The sequence below is a fragment of the Pongo pygmaeus genome, chromosome 16, assembly GCF_028885625.2.
Source record: "Pongo pygmaeus isolate AG05252 chromosome 16, NHGRI_mPonPyg2-v2.0_pri, whole genome shotgun sequence".
Classification (NCBI taxonomy): domain Eukaryota; kingdom Metazoa; phylum Chordata; class Mammalia; order Primates; family Hominidae; genus Pongo; species Pongo pygmaeus.
In genome coordinates, this window is record NC_072389.2 from 12,250,191 (window position 1) to 12,266,120 (window position 15,930).

A 15,930-nucleotide genomic window follows, 5' to 3' on the forward strand; every position below is an offset into this window, starting at 1 on the left:
AAGTGTAATGGAATGTGGAATGGAATGGAATGTGGAATGGAATGTGATGGAAAGTGGAATGTCAAGGAATGGATTTGGAATGGAACGTGGAATGGAAAGGAATAGAACTCAATGGAGTGGAATATGGAAAGGAAGGTGGAATGGAATGTGGAATGGAACGTGAAATGGAAAGGAATGGATCATGGAATGGAAAGGAATGGATTGTGGAATGGAATGGATCGTGGAATGGAATGGAACATGGAATGGAATGGAATGGAATGTGGAATGGAAACGAACGGAATGGAATGTGGAAAGGAATGGAAGGTAATGGAATGGAATCTGAAATTTAATGGAATGGAATGGAATGAGAAATGGAATGGCATGGAATGTAATGGAATTTGGATTGGAAAGGAATGTGGAATGGAATGGAATGCAATGTGGAAGGGAATGGAATGGAATTTGGAATGGAATTTGGAATGGAATGGAGTGTGGAATGGAATATGGAAAGTAATGGCATGTGGGAAGGCATGGAATGTAATATGGAATGGAATGGAAAGGAATTTGGAGTGGAATGGAATGGAAAGGGATGTGGAATTGAATGTGGAATGGAATGGAGTGGAAAGTGGAATGGAATTAAATGAAATGTGAAATAGAAAGTGGAATGGAATGGAAAGAAAAGTAGAATGGAAATTGGAATGGAATGGAATGGAATGTGGAATGGAATGGAATGGAATGTCGAATGGAATGGAGTGGAATGGAATGTGAAATGCAATAAAATGGAATGGAGTGGAATGGATTTGAATGGAATGTGCAATGGAATGGAATGGATTGTGGAATGGAATGGAATGGAATGTGGAATGGAAGGTGGAATGAAATGGAATGGAATGTGGAATGGAACATGCAGTGGAATGGAATGGAACAGAATGGAATGTGGAATTGAATGTGGAATGGAACGTGGAATGGAATGGAATGCAATGTCGGATGCAATGTGGAATGGAACGTGTAATGAAACGGAAAGGAATGTGGAATGCAATGTGGTATGGATTGGAATGGAATGTGGAATGGAATGTAATGGAATGTGGATTGGAAAGTGGAATGGAATGGAATGGATTGTGGAATGGAATGCGGAATGTAATATAATGGAATGTGCAATGGAAAGGAATTGAATGTGCAATGTAATGGAATGTGGAATGCAGTGGAATGGAATTGAATGGAATGGAATTTGGAATGGAAAGTGGAATGTAATGGAATGGAATGTGAAATTGAATTTGGAATGGAACGTGGAATGCATCGGAATGGAACGGAATGGAATGTGGAACGGAATGTGGAATGGAAAGTGGAATGGAATGGAATGGAGTGGAATGGAATGGAATGTGGAATGGAAAGTGGAATTGAACGTGGAAAGGAATGGAAAGGAACGTGGAATGGAATGTGGTATGGATTGGAATGGAATGTGGAAAGGAATGGAGTGGAAAGTGGAATGTGGAATGTAACGTGGAATGGATTGGAATGGAATTTGGAATGGAAGGTGGAATGGAATGGTATGGTATATGCAATGGAATGGAATGAAATCTGGAATGGAATGGAAAGGAATGGAATGTGGACTACAAAGCAATGGAATGGAATGGAATGGAATGGAATGTGGAGTGGAAAGTGGAATGTAATGGAAAGGAAAGTGGAATTTAATGTGCTATGGAATGGAAAGGAAGGTGGAATGGAATGGAATGGAATGCAGAATGGAATGGAACGTGGAATGGAATTGAATGGAATGGAATGTAGAATTCAATGGAAAGGAATGGAATGGAATGGAATGTGGAATGGAATGGAATGGGAAATAGAAAGTGGAATAGAACGTTGAATGGAATGGAACGGAATATTATGGAAAGTTCAATGGAATGTGGAGCAGAAAGTGGAATGGAATGTTAAGGAATGTGGAATTCAAAGTGGAATGGATGGGAATGGCATGTGGAATGGAATGGAATGGAATGTGGAATGGAATGGTATGGAAGGTGGAATGGAATGGAATGCAAAGTGGAAAGGAATGGAATGGAATGTGGAAAGGAATGCAGAGGAATGTGTAGTGGAATGTGGAATAGACTGGAATTAAATGGAATGGAATGTGGAATGGAATGGAATTAAATGGGGAATGGAATGGAAAGGAATTTGAAATGGAAATAGAATGGAATGTGGAATGGTATGTAATGAAGAGTGGAATGGAATGGAATGTAATGTGGAATAGAATGAGGAATGGATCGCGGAATGGAATGGAATGAAACGTGGAATGAAACGTCGAATGGAATGTGGAGTGGAACGTGGAATGGAAAGTGGAATGGAATGTGAAATGGAACGTGGAATGGAACGTGGAGTGGGAAGTGGAGTGGAAAGTGGAATGGAATGGAGTAGAACATAGAATGGAAAGGAAGGTGGAATGGAATGGAATGGAAAGTGGAAAGGAATGGAATGGAACATTGAATGCAATGGAAAGGAAAGAGAAATGTAATGGAACGTGTAATGGAATATGAAATGGAATGGAATGGAAGGTAGAATGGAATGTGGAATTGGAAGGAATGCAATGTGGAATAGGATGGAATGCAATGTGGAATGGAATGTGGAGTGCAATGGAATGGAACGTAGAATAGAATGAGGAATAGAACTTTGAATGGAAAGGAATGGAACGTGGAATTGAATGGAATGGAATGTCAAATCGAATGGACTGGAATTGAATATGGAATGCAATGGAATGGAAAGAAATGGAATGTGGAATGGAATGGAATGTGGAATGGAACGTGGAATGGAATGGAATGGAACATGGAATAGACTGTAGAACGGAATGGAATGGAACGTGGAATGGAAAGTGGAATGGAATGTGGAGTGCAAATTGGAATGGAATGTGGAAAGGAATGGAATGGAATGTGGAAAGTAATGTGGAATGGAATGGAATGGAACATGGAATAGACTGTAGAACGGAATGGAATGGATCGTGGAATGGAAAGTGGAATGGAATGTGGAATGGAAATTGGAATGGAATGAGGAATGGAATGGAAGGGAATGTGGAATGGAATGGAATGGAATGTGGAAAGTCATGAGGAATGGATTGAGCAATGGCATGAGGAATGGAACGCGGAGTGGAATGTATTGGAACGTGTAATGGAACGTCAAATGGAAAGTGGACTGGAAAGTGGAATGGAAAGTGGAATGGAAAGTGAAATGGAACGTGGAATGGAACGTGGATTGGAACGTGGAACGGAAAGTGGAATGCTATGAAATGGAACATGGCATGGAATGGAAGGTGGAATGGAATGGAATGGAATGTGGAAAGGAATGGAAAGGAATGTGGAATGGAATGGAAAGGAAAGAGAAATGGAATTGAACATGGAATGGAATGTGGAATGGAATGGAATGGAATGTGGAAAGGAATGAGGAATAGAAAGGAATGGAACGCGAAATGGAATGGAACATGGAATGGAGTGGAATGGAATGTGAAATGGAACACGGAATGGAATGGAATGGAATGTGGAATGGAATGGAATGGAATGTGGAAAGTAATGTGGAATGGAATGGAATGGAACATGGAATAGACTGTAGAACGGAATGGAATGGATCGTGGAATGGAAAGTGGAATGGAATGTGGAATGGAAATAGGAATGGAATGAAGAATGGAATGGAAAGGAATGTGAAATGGAATGGAATGGAATGTGGAAAGTCATGAGGAATGGATTGAGCAATGGCATGAGGAATGGAATGCGGAGTGGAATGTATTGGAACGTGGAATGGAACGTCAAATGGAACGTGGAATGGAAAGTGGAATGGAAAGTGGAATGGAAAGTGAAATGGAACGTGGAATGGAACGTGGATTGGAACGTGGAACAGAAAGTGGAATGTTATGGAATGGAACATGGCATGGAATGGAAGGTGGAATGGAGTGGAATGGAATGTGGAAAGGAAAGGAAAGGAATGTGGAATGGAATGGAAAGGAAAGAGAAATGGAATTGAACATGGAATGGAATGTGGAATGGAATGGAATGGAATGTGGAAAGGAATGAGGAATAGAAAGGAATGGAACGCGAAATGGAATGGAACGTGGAATGGAGTGGAATGGAATGTGAAATGGAACTTGGAATGGAATGGAATGGAATGTGGAATGGAATGGAGTTGAATGTGGAATGGAAAGTGGATGGTATGTGGAATGGTACGTGGATAGGAATGGAATGAAATTTGTAAATGAATGTGGAATACAATGGAATGGAATGTGGAATGGAATGGAATGCAATGTGCAATGGAAAGGAATGGAATGTTGAACGGAATGGAATGGAATGGAATGGAATGGAATAGAATGTGGAATGGAACGGAACAGAATGTGGAATGAAACGGAATGGAATGTGGAATGGAATTGAATGGAATTTTAAATGTAATGGAATGGAATGAAACGCGTAATGGAATGGAATGGACTGTGTAATGGAAAGGAATAGAGTGGAATGTGGAATGGAATGGAATGTGGAATGAAATGTGGAATGGAATGGAAGGGAATGGAATGAAATGGAATGTGGAATGAAATGTGGCATGAAATGGAATTGAATGTGGAATGGAATGTGGAATGGAACGTGGAATGGAATGGAATGGAATGTGGAATGGAATGTGTAATGTAATTAAATCGAAGACGTTATGGAAGGAAATGGAACGGAATGTTAACTGGAATGGAATGGAATGGAATGTGGAATGGAATGAAATTGAAGGTGGAATGGAATATGGAATGGAATGGAATGTGAAATAGAATGTGGAATGGAATAGAATGGAATGTGGAATGGAATGGAATGTGGAATGGAATGGAATTGAATGGAATGTAGAATGGAATGGAATGGAATAGAATGTGGAATGGAAATTGATTAAATGGAACGGAATTTGGAAAGGAAAGGAATGGAACGGAATGTGGAATGGAATGGAATGGAAAGGTATGGAATAACGAACGGAATGGAAGGGAATGTGGAATGGAAAGTGGAATGGAATCTAATGGAAAGTGGAATGGAATCTAATGGAATGTGGAATGGAATGGAATGGTTTGGAATGGAATGAAAAGGAATGTGGAATTTAATGGAACTGAAAGTGGAATGGAATGCGGAATGGAATGGAAAGGAATGTGGAATTGAATGGAATGGAATGTGGAATGGAATGTGGAATGGAATGGAATGGAATGTGGTATGGAATCGAATGGAATGTAGAATGGAATGGAATGGAAAATGTAATGGAATGTGCAATGGATTATGGAATGGAATGGAATGGAATGTGTAATGGAAAGATGGGAAAGTGGAATGGAATGCAGCATGAAATTAAGTAGAGTATGAAGTTGAATGGAATGGAATATGTAATGGAATAGAATGGAATGTGGAACGGAATGTGAAATAGAATGGAATGGAATGTGGAATGGAATGGAATGGAATGTGAAATTCAATGGAATAGAATGTGGAATGGAATGGAATGGATTGTGGAATGCAAAGGAAAGGAATGGAATGTTGAATGGAATGGAATGGAATTGAATGCAATGTGGAATGGAATTGAATGTGGAATGTGAAATAGAATGGAATGTGTAATGGAACCGAATGGAACGTGGAAAGTAATGGAAAGGAATGGAATGTGGAATGGAATGGAATGAAATCTGGAATGGAATGTGGAATCGAATGGAATAGAAGGTGGAATGGAATGTAGAATGGAAAGCAAGGGAATGGAATTGAACTTGGAACTGAATGGAATGAAACGTGGAATGGAATGGAATGGAGTACAATGTGAAATGGAATGGAATGGAATGCGGAATGAAATGGATTGGAATGCATTGTGAAATGGAATGGAAGTTGATGTGGAATGGAATGGAATGGAATGCGGAATGGAATGGGATGGAACGTGGGACAGAATGGAATGGAATGGAATGGAATGTGGAATGGAATGGAATATGGAATGGAAACTGGAATCAAACATGGAATGGAATGGAATGGATTGTGAAATGGATAGGAATGGAATGAGGAATGGAATGGAATGGAATGAGGAATGGAATGGAACGGAATAGAATGTGCAATGGAATGCAATAGAATGGAATGTGGAATGGAATAGAATGGAATGGAATGGAATGTGTAAAGGAATGGAATGGAATGGAATGAAATGGAATGGAATGTGGAATGGAATGGAATTGAATGTGGAATGCAATATAATAGAACGTGGAATGTAATGGAGAGAGGAATGGAATGGAATGGAATGGAATGTGGAATGCAAGGTGGAACGGAATGGAATGGAATGGAATGGAACAGAATGAAATGGAATGGAATGTGGAAAAGAATGTGGAATTGGATCTGGAATGGAATGTTGAAAGGAATGGAATGGGATGTGGAATGGAATGTGGAATTCAACGGAATGGAATGGAATGGAATGGAATTCGGTATACAATTTGGAATGGAATGGAAACAATGGAGTGTAGGATGGGATGGAATGGTATGGAGTAGAATGTGGAATGGAATGGATTGGAATGGAATGGAATCTGGAATGGAATGGAATGGAATGAGGAATGGAATGTGGAATGGAATGAAATCAAAGGTGTAATACAATGGAATGTCATGTGGACTTCAATGGAATGGAATGGAATGGAATGTGAAATGGAATGGAATTGAATGTGGAAAAGAACGTGGAATGGAATGGAATGGAATGTGAAATAGAATGTGGAATTTAATGGAATAGAATGTGGAAAGGAATGGAATGGAATGTGGAATGGAATGGTATGCAATGGAATGGAATGGTGTGTGGAATGGAATCGAATGGAATGGAATGTGGAATGGAATTTGGATTGGAAAGGAATGTGGATTTGAATGGGATGGAATGTGGAATGGAATGGAATGGAAATTGGAATGGAATGGAATGGAATATGTAATTGAATGGAATGGAATGTGGAATGGAATGGAACGTTTAATTGAATGGATGTAGGAATGGAGTGAAATGGAAACTTGAATGGAATGTGGTATTGAATGGTATGGAATGTGGAATGGAATGGTATGCAATGGAATGGAATGGTGTGTGGAATGGAATCGAATGGAATGGAATGTGGAATGGAATTTGGATTGGAAAGGAATGTGGATTTGAATGGGATGGAATGTGGAATGGAATGGAATGGAAATTGGAATGGAATGGAATGGAATATGTAATTGAATGGAATGGAATGTGGAATGGAATGGAACGTTTAATTGAATGGATGTAGGAATGGAGTGAAATGGAAACTTGAATGGAATGTGGTATGGAATGGTATGGAATGTGGAATGGAATGGAATGTGGAATGGAATGTGGAATGGAATGGAATGGAATGTGGCATGGAATGCAGAATGGAATGTGGAATGGAATGTAATGCAATGTGGATTGGAATGGAATGGAATGGAATATAAAAGGGAATGGAATGGAATGTGGAAAAGAAGGGAATGTATATGGAATGGAATGTGGAATGGAAAGGAATGAAATATGGAATGGAATGAGGAATGGAATGGAATGGAATGTGGAATGGAATGTGGAAAGGAAAGGAATGGAACGTGGAATGGAATTGAATGGAATGTGTAATGAAATGAGGAATGGAATGGTAAAGAATGGAATGGAATATGGAACGTAATGGAATGGAATGTGGAATGCTATGGTGTGGAATGTGGAATGGAATGTGGAATGTAGTGGAATCGAATGTCGAATGGAGTGTGCAATGGAATGGAAAGGCACGTGGAATGGAATGGAATGGAATCTGCAATGGAATGGAATGGAAAGGAATGAGGAATGGAATGTGGATTGGAATGTTGAATGGATTTCAATGGAATGTGGAATGGAAGGGAATGGAATGTGGAATCGAATGGAATGAAATGTGGAATGGAAGGGAATGGAAGGCGGAATGCAATGGAATGGAATGTGGAATTGAATGGGATCGAATGGAATGTGGAATGGAAGGGAATGGAATGTGGAATGGAAGGGAATGCAATGTGGAATGGAAAGGAATGGAATTGAATGTGGAATGGAATTGAATGCAACGTAATGGTATGTGGAATGGAATGAGGAATGGAATGGAATGGAATGTAGAATTGTATTAAGAGTGCAATGGAATGGAATGTGGAATGGAATGGACTGGAATTTGGAAAGGAACGCTATGGCATGGAATGTGAAATGGAATGGAATGGAATGGAATGGAATATGAAATGGAATGTTATTGAATGGAAATTGGGATGGAAGGGAAAGGAATTTGGAATGGAATGGAATGGAAAAGAATGTGGAATGCAAGGGAAAGGAATGGAATGTGAAATGGAACGGAATGGAATGTGGAATGGAATTGAATGGAATTTGGCGTGGTATGGAATTTAGTGGAATGGAAAGTGGAATATAATGGAATGTCGAATGGAATGGAATGGAATATGGAATCAAATTGAATGGAATTGGGAAGGGAATGAGGAAAGGATTGGAAAGGAATGTGGAATGGAATGTGGAATGGAATCTGGAATGGAATGGAATGGAATGCAATGTGGAATGGAATGTAATGCAATGTGGAATAGAATGTGGAATGGAATGGAATGTGGAATGGAATGTGGAATGGAATGGAATGCAACGTGGAATGGAATGTGGAATGAAATGTGGAATGGAACAGAATGCAACGTGGAATGGAAAGACGAAGGGTATGTGGAAGGGAAAGGAATGGAACGTGGAAACGAAAATGCAATGGAAGGTGGAATGGAATGGAATGGAAAGTGGAATGGAATGTGGAATACAATGGAATCGAATGGAATGAAATGCGGAATGGAATGTGGAATGGAATTTGTAATGGAACGTGGAATAGAATGGAATGGAATGTGGAATGGAATGGAAGGTAACGTGGAATGTAATAGAATGGAATGTGGTGTGGAATGGAATGGAATTTCGAATGGAATGGAATTTCGAATGTTGAATGGAATGGAATGTAGAATGGAATGGAATGGAAGGTGGAAAGGAATGGAATGGAATGAAATAGAATTTGGAGTGGAATATAATGGAACATGGAAAGGAATGTTATGGAAATCAAAGTCAAATTGAATGGAACGGAATGTGGAATGGAATGGAATGGAATGGGGAAAAGTAAAGAATTTAGTGTGGAATGAAATGTGGAATGGATTGGAAAGGAATGCAAGGTGGAATGGAATGGAATGGAATATGGAATGGAGTGGAATGGAATATAGAATGCAATGAGGAAAGGAATGTAATGAGATGTGGAATTGAATGTGTGATGGAATGGAATGGAATGCAATAGAACGTGGAATGGAATTGTATGGAATATGGAATGGAATAGAATAGAAAGCTATGTCAAATGGAATGGAATGGAATAGAATGTGGAATACAATGGAATAGAATGGAATGCGAAATGAAATGGAATTGAGTGTGAAATTGAATGGAACGGAATGTGGAATGGAATGGAATGGAAGGTGGAATGAAACGTGGAATGGAATGGAATGGAATGAGGAATGGAAAGTGGAATAGATTGGAATGGAATGTGGAAGGGAATGGAATGTGGAATGTGGAATAGAATTTAATGTTGAATGGACTGGAATGTAATATGGAATGCAATGGAAAAGAATGGAATGCAGAATGGAATGGAATGGAATGAAATGTGAAATGGAATGGAATGTGGAATGAGGAATAGAATGGAATGTGGAATTGAATGGCATGGAATGTAATGGAATTTGGATTGGAATGGAATGTGGAATGGAATGGAATGCAATGTGGAAGGGAATGGAATGGAATTTGGAATGGAATGGATTGTGGAATGGAATATGGAATGTAATGGCATGTGGAAATTCATGGAATGCAATATGGAATGGAATAGAAAGGAATTTGGAGTGGAATGGAATGGAAAGCAATGTGGAATGCAATGTGGAATGGAATGGAGTGGAAAGTGGAATGCAATTAAATGAAATGTGAAATGGAAAGTGGAATGGAACGGAACGAAAAGTAGAATGGAAAGTGGAATGGAATGGAATGGAATGTCGAATGGAATGGAGTGGAATGGAATGTGAAATGCAATGGAATGGAATGGAGTGGAATGGATTTGAATGGAATGTGCAATGGAATGGAATGGATAGTGGAATGGAATGGAATGGAATGTGGAATGGAAGGTGGAATGAAATGGAATGGAATGTGGAATAGAACATGCAGTGGAATGGAATGGAACAGAATGGAATGTGGAAACGAATGTGGAATGGAATGTGGAATGGAATGGAACAGAATGGAATGTGGAATCGAATGTGGAATGGAATGCGGAATGGAATGGAATGGAATTGGGAATGGAAGGTGGAATGGAACGTGTAAAGGAATGGATAGGAAAGTGGAATGGAATGTGGTATGGATTGGAATGGAATGTGGAATAGAATGTAATGAAATGTGGATTGGAATGTGGAATGGGATGGAATGGATTGTGGAATGGAATGCGGAATGCAATGGAATGGAATGTGCAATGGAAAGGAATTGAACGTGCAATGTAATGGAAAGTGGAATGCAATGGAATGGAATTGAATGGAATGGAATTTGGAATGGAAAGTGGAATGTAATGGAATGGATTGTGGAATGGAATGTGGTATGCAATGGAATGGAATGTGGAATGGAAGGTGGAATGAAATGGAATGGAATGTGGAATAGAACATGCAGTGGAATGGAATGGAACAGAATGGAATGTGGAATCGAATGTGGAATGGAATGTGGAATGGAATGGAACAGAATGGAATGTGGAATCGAATGTGGAATGGAATGTGGAATGGAATGGAATGGAATGTGGAATGGAATGTGGAATGGAACGTGTAATGGAATGGAAAGGAAAGTGGAATGGAATGTGGTATGGATTGGAATGGAATGTGGAATAGAATGTAATGAAATGTGGATTGGAATGTGGAATGGGATGGAATGGATTGTGGAATGGAATGCGGAATGCAATGGAATGGAATGTGCAATGGAAAGGAATTGAACGTGCAATGTAATGGAAAGTGGAATGCAATGGAATGGAATTGAATGGAATGGAATTTGGAATGGAAAGTGTAAAATAAAGGAATGGAATGTGGTATGGATTGGAATGAAATGTGGAATGGAATGTAATGGAATGTGGATTGGAAAGTGGAATGATATGGAATGGATTGTGGAATGGAATGTGGAATGCAATGGAATGGAATGCGCAATGGAAAGTAATAGAATGTGCAATGTAACGGAATGTGGAATGCAATGGAATGGAATTGAATGGAATTGAATTTCGAATGGAAAGTGGAATGTAATGGAATGGAATGTGGAATGGAATGTGAAATGGAATGTGGAATGAAACGTGGAATGAATCGGAATGGAACGGAATGTGGAATGGAACGTGGAATGGAATGGAATGGAGTGGAATGGAATGGAATGTGGAATGGAATGGAGTGGAAAGTGGAATGGAATTAAATGAAATGTGAAATGGAAAGTGGAATGGAATGGAAAGAAAAGAAGAATGGAAATTGGAATGGAATGGAATGCAATGTGGAATGGAATGGAATGGAATGTCGAATGGAATGGAGTGGAAAGGAATGTGAAATGCAATGGAATGGAATGGAGTGGAATGGATTTGAATGGAAAGTGCAATGGAATGGAATGGATTGTGGAATGGAATGGAATGGAATGTGGAATGGAAGGTGGAATGAAATGGAATGGAATGTGAAATAGAACACGCAGTGGAATGGAATGGAACAGAATGGAATATGGAATCGAATGTGGAATAGAATGTGGAATGGAATGGAATGCAATGTGGAAAGGAATGTGGAATGGCACGTGTAAAGGAATGGAAAGGAATGTGGAATGGAATGTGGTATGGATTGGAATGGAATGTAGAATGGAATATAATGGAATGTGGATTGGAATGTGGAATGGGATGGAATGGATTGTGGAATGGAATGCGGAATGCAAAGGAATGGAATGTGCAATGGAAAGGAATTGAATGTGCAATGTCATGGAATGTGCAAAGCAATGGAATGGAATTGAATGGAATGGAATTTGGAATGGAAAGTGGAATGAAATGGAATGGAATGTGTAATGGAATGTGGTATGGATTGGAATGGAATGTGGAATGGAATGTAATGGAATCTGGATTGGAAAGTGGAATGGAATGGATTGTGGAATGGAATGCGGAATGCAATGGAATGGAATTTGCAATGGAAAGGAATTGAATGTGCAATGTAATGGAATGTGTAATGCAATGGAGTGGAATTGAATGGAATGGAATTTGGAATGGAAAGTGGAATGTAATGGAATGGAATGTGGAATGGAATGTTAAATGGAATGTGGAATGGAACGTGAAATGAATCGGAATGGAACGGAATAGAATGTGGAACGGAATGTGGAATGGAACGTGGAATGCAATGGAATGGAGTGGAATGGAATGGAATGTGGAATGGAATGTGGAATTGAACGTGGAATTGAATGGAAAGGAATGTTGAATGGAATGTGGTATGGATTGGAATGGAATGTGGAAAGGAATGGAATGGAATGTGGAATGGAACGTGGAATGGAATGGAATGTGGAATGGAACGTGAAATGGATTGGAATGGAATTTGGAATGGAGGGTGGAATGGAATGGTATGGTATATGCAATGGAATGGAATGAAATGTGGAATGGAATGGAAAGTAATGGAATGTGGACTGCAAAGCAATGGAATGGAATGGAATGGAATGGAATGTGGAGTGGAAAGTGGAATGGAATGGAAAGGAATGTGGAATTTAATGTGCTATGGAATGGAAAGGACTGTGGAATGGAATGGAATGGAATGTGGAATGGAATGGAATGGAATGCAATGGAAAGTGGAATGCAATGGAATGGAATGGAATGGAATGGAATGTGGAATGGAATGGAATGGGGAATAGAATGTGGAATAGAACGTTGAATGGAATGGAACGGAATAGTGTGGAAAGTTCAATGGAATGTGGACCCGAAAGTGGAATGCAATGGAAAGGAATGTGGAATGCAAAGTGGAATGGATGGGAATGGCATGTGGAATGGAATGGAATGGAATGTGGAATGGAATTGAATGGAAATTGGAATGGAATGGAATGCAAAGTGGAATGGAATGGAATGGAATGTGGAACGGAATTCAAAGGAATGTGTAGTGGAATGCGGAATAGACTGGAATTAAATGGTATGGAATGTGGAATGGAATGGAATGGAAAGAGGAATGGATTGGAATGCAATTTGAAATGGAAATAGAATGGAATGTGGAATGCTATGGAATGAAGTGTGGAATGGAATGGAATGGAATGTGGAATAGAATGGGGAATGGATCGCACAATGGAATGGAATGGAACGTGGAAGGGAAAGTCGAATGGAACGTGGAGTGGAACGTGGAATGGAAAGTGGAATGGAATGTGAAATGGAACGTGGAATGGAACGTGGAGTGGAAAGTGGAATGGAAAGTGGAATGGAATGGAGTAGAACATAGAATGGAAAGGAAGCTGGAATGGAATGGAATGGAAAGTGAAAAGGAATGGAATGGAACGTTGAATGGAATGGAAAGGAAAGAGAAATGGAATGGAACGTGGAATGGAATATGGAGTGGAATTAAATGGAATGTGGAAAGGAATGTGGAATTGGAAGGAATGCAATGTGGAATGGAATGGAATGCAATGTGGAATGGAATGTAGAATGCAATGGAATGGAACGTAGAATGGAATGAGGAATGGAACTTTGAATGGAAAGGAATGGAATGTGGAATGGAATGGAATGTCGAATAGAATGGACTGGAATGGAATATAGAATGCAATGGAATGGAAAGAAATGGAATGTGGAATGGAATTTAATGGAAAGTGGAATTGAACATGGAATGCAATGAAATGGAACGTGGAATGGAATGGAAAGTAATGTGAAAAGAATGATTAATGGGATTGAATAGAATGGAATGGAATGTTGATTTTAATGGAATGGAAAGTGGAATGGAATGTGGAATGGAATGGAATGGAATGTAGAATGGAATGCGGAACGGAATGGAATGGAATGTGGAATGGAAGGGAATGGAACGTGGAATGGAATGTGCAATGGAATGTGAAATGGAATGGAATGGATAGAGGAATGGAATGAGGAATGCAACATGCAATGGAATGGAATGAAACATGGAATGGAACGTGGAATGAAACGTAGAGTGGAACGTGTAATGGAAAGTGAAATGGATCATAAAATGGAATGCGGAATGGAACGTGGAGTGGAATGGAATGTAATGGAATGTGGAATGGAATGAAATGGAATGTGGAATGGAATGGAATGGATGGTGGAATGGAGTGGATATGGAATGTAGAATCAAATGAATAGGAATGTGGAATGGAATGGATTGGACGGGAACGAATTGGAATGTGGAATGGAATGGAGTGGAACGTGGAATGGAATGTGGAATGGAATGTGGAGTAGAATGGAATGGACTCTGGAATGGAATGGAAAGGAAGGGAAAGGAATGGATTGTGGAATGGAATGGTGTGGAATGTGAATTGGAATGTGGAACGGAATGGTATGGAATGTTGAAGGGAAAGGAATGGAACGTCTAATGGCATGTGGAATGCAAAGGGGAAAGAAATGTAACGGAATGAGGGATGGAATGAGGAAAGGAACATGGAATGGACTGGAATGAAAAGTGGAATGGAATGTGGAATGGAGTGTGGAATATAATGGAATGGAATGGAACGGAATGTGGACTTGAATAGAGTGGAATGTAACGGAATTTGGAATGGAATGCTAAGGAACGTGGAATGGAATGTGGAATGGAATGGAATGGAATGGAATGAAATGGAATGTAGAATGGAATGTGGAATGGACTGGAAAAGAATGTGAAATGGAAAGGAATGGAATGTGGAAAGGAATGGAATGTAGAATGTGTGGAAATGGAAACGAATGTGGATTGCAATGGAATGGAAATGAATGGAATGTGGAATCGAATGCAATGGATTGTGAAATTAAATGGAATGGAATGTGGAGTGGAAAGGAATGGAATGTGGATTGGAATGGAATGGAATGGAATAAAAAAGGGAATGGAATGGAATGTGGAATAGAAGGGAATGGAATGGAATGGAATGTGGAATGGAAAGGAATGAAATATGAAATTGAATGAGGAACGGAAAGGAATGAAATGTGGAATGGAACGTGGAAAGGAATGGAATGGAACGTGGAATGGAATTGAATGGAATATGTAATGAAAGGAGGAATGGAATGGTAAAGAATGGAATGGAATATGGAACGTAATGGAATGGAATGTGGAATGCTATGGAGTGGAATGTGGAATGGAATGTGGAATGCAGTGGAATCGAATGTGGAATGGAGTGTGGAATGGATTAGAAAGGAACGTGGAATGGAATGGAATGGAATGGAATCTGCAATGGAATGGAATGGAATGGAATGAGGAATGGAATGTGGATTGGAATGTTGAATGGATTTCAATGGAATGTGGAATGGAAGGGAATGGAATGTGGAATTGAATGGAATGAAATGTGGAATGGAAGGCGGAATGCAATGGAACGGAATGTGGAATTGAATGGAATCGAATGGAATGTGGAATGGAAGGGAATGGAATGTGGAATGGAATAGAATTTGAAATGGAATGGAATGGAATGCAAAGTGAAATGGAATTGAATCGAATGTGGAATGGAATGGAATAGAATGTGGAATGGAATGGAATGGAATAGAATGTGGAATGGAATGGAATAGAATGTGGAATGGATTAGAATGTAATGTGGAATGGAATGGAATGGAATGGAATACGGAATGAAATGGAATGGAATGTGCAATGGAATGTGGAATGGAATGCAATTTGGAATGGAATGGAATGGAATGTGGAATGGAATGGAATGGAATGCAATGTGAAATGGATTGGAATGGAATGCAGAATGCAATGGAATGGAATGTGGAATGGAATGGAATGGAATAGAATGTGAAATGCAATGAGA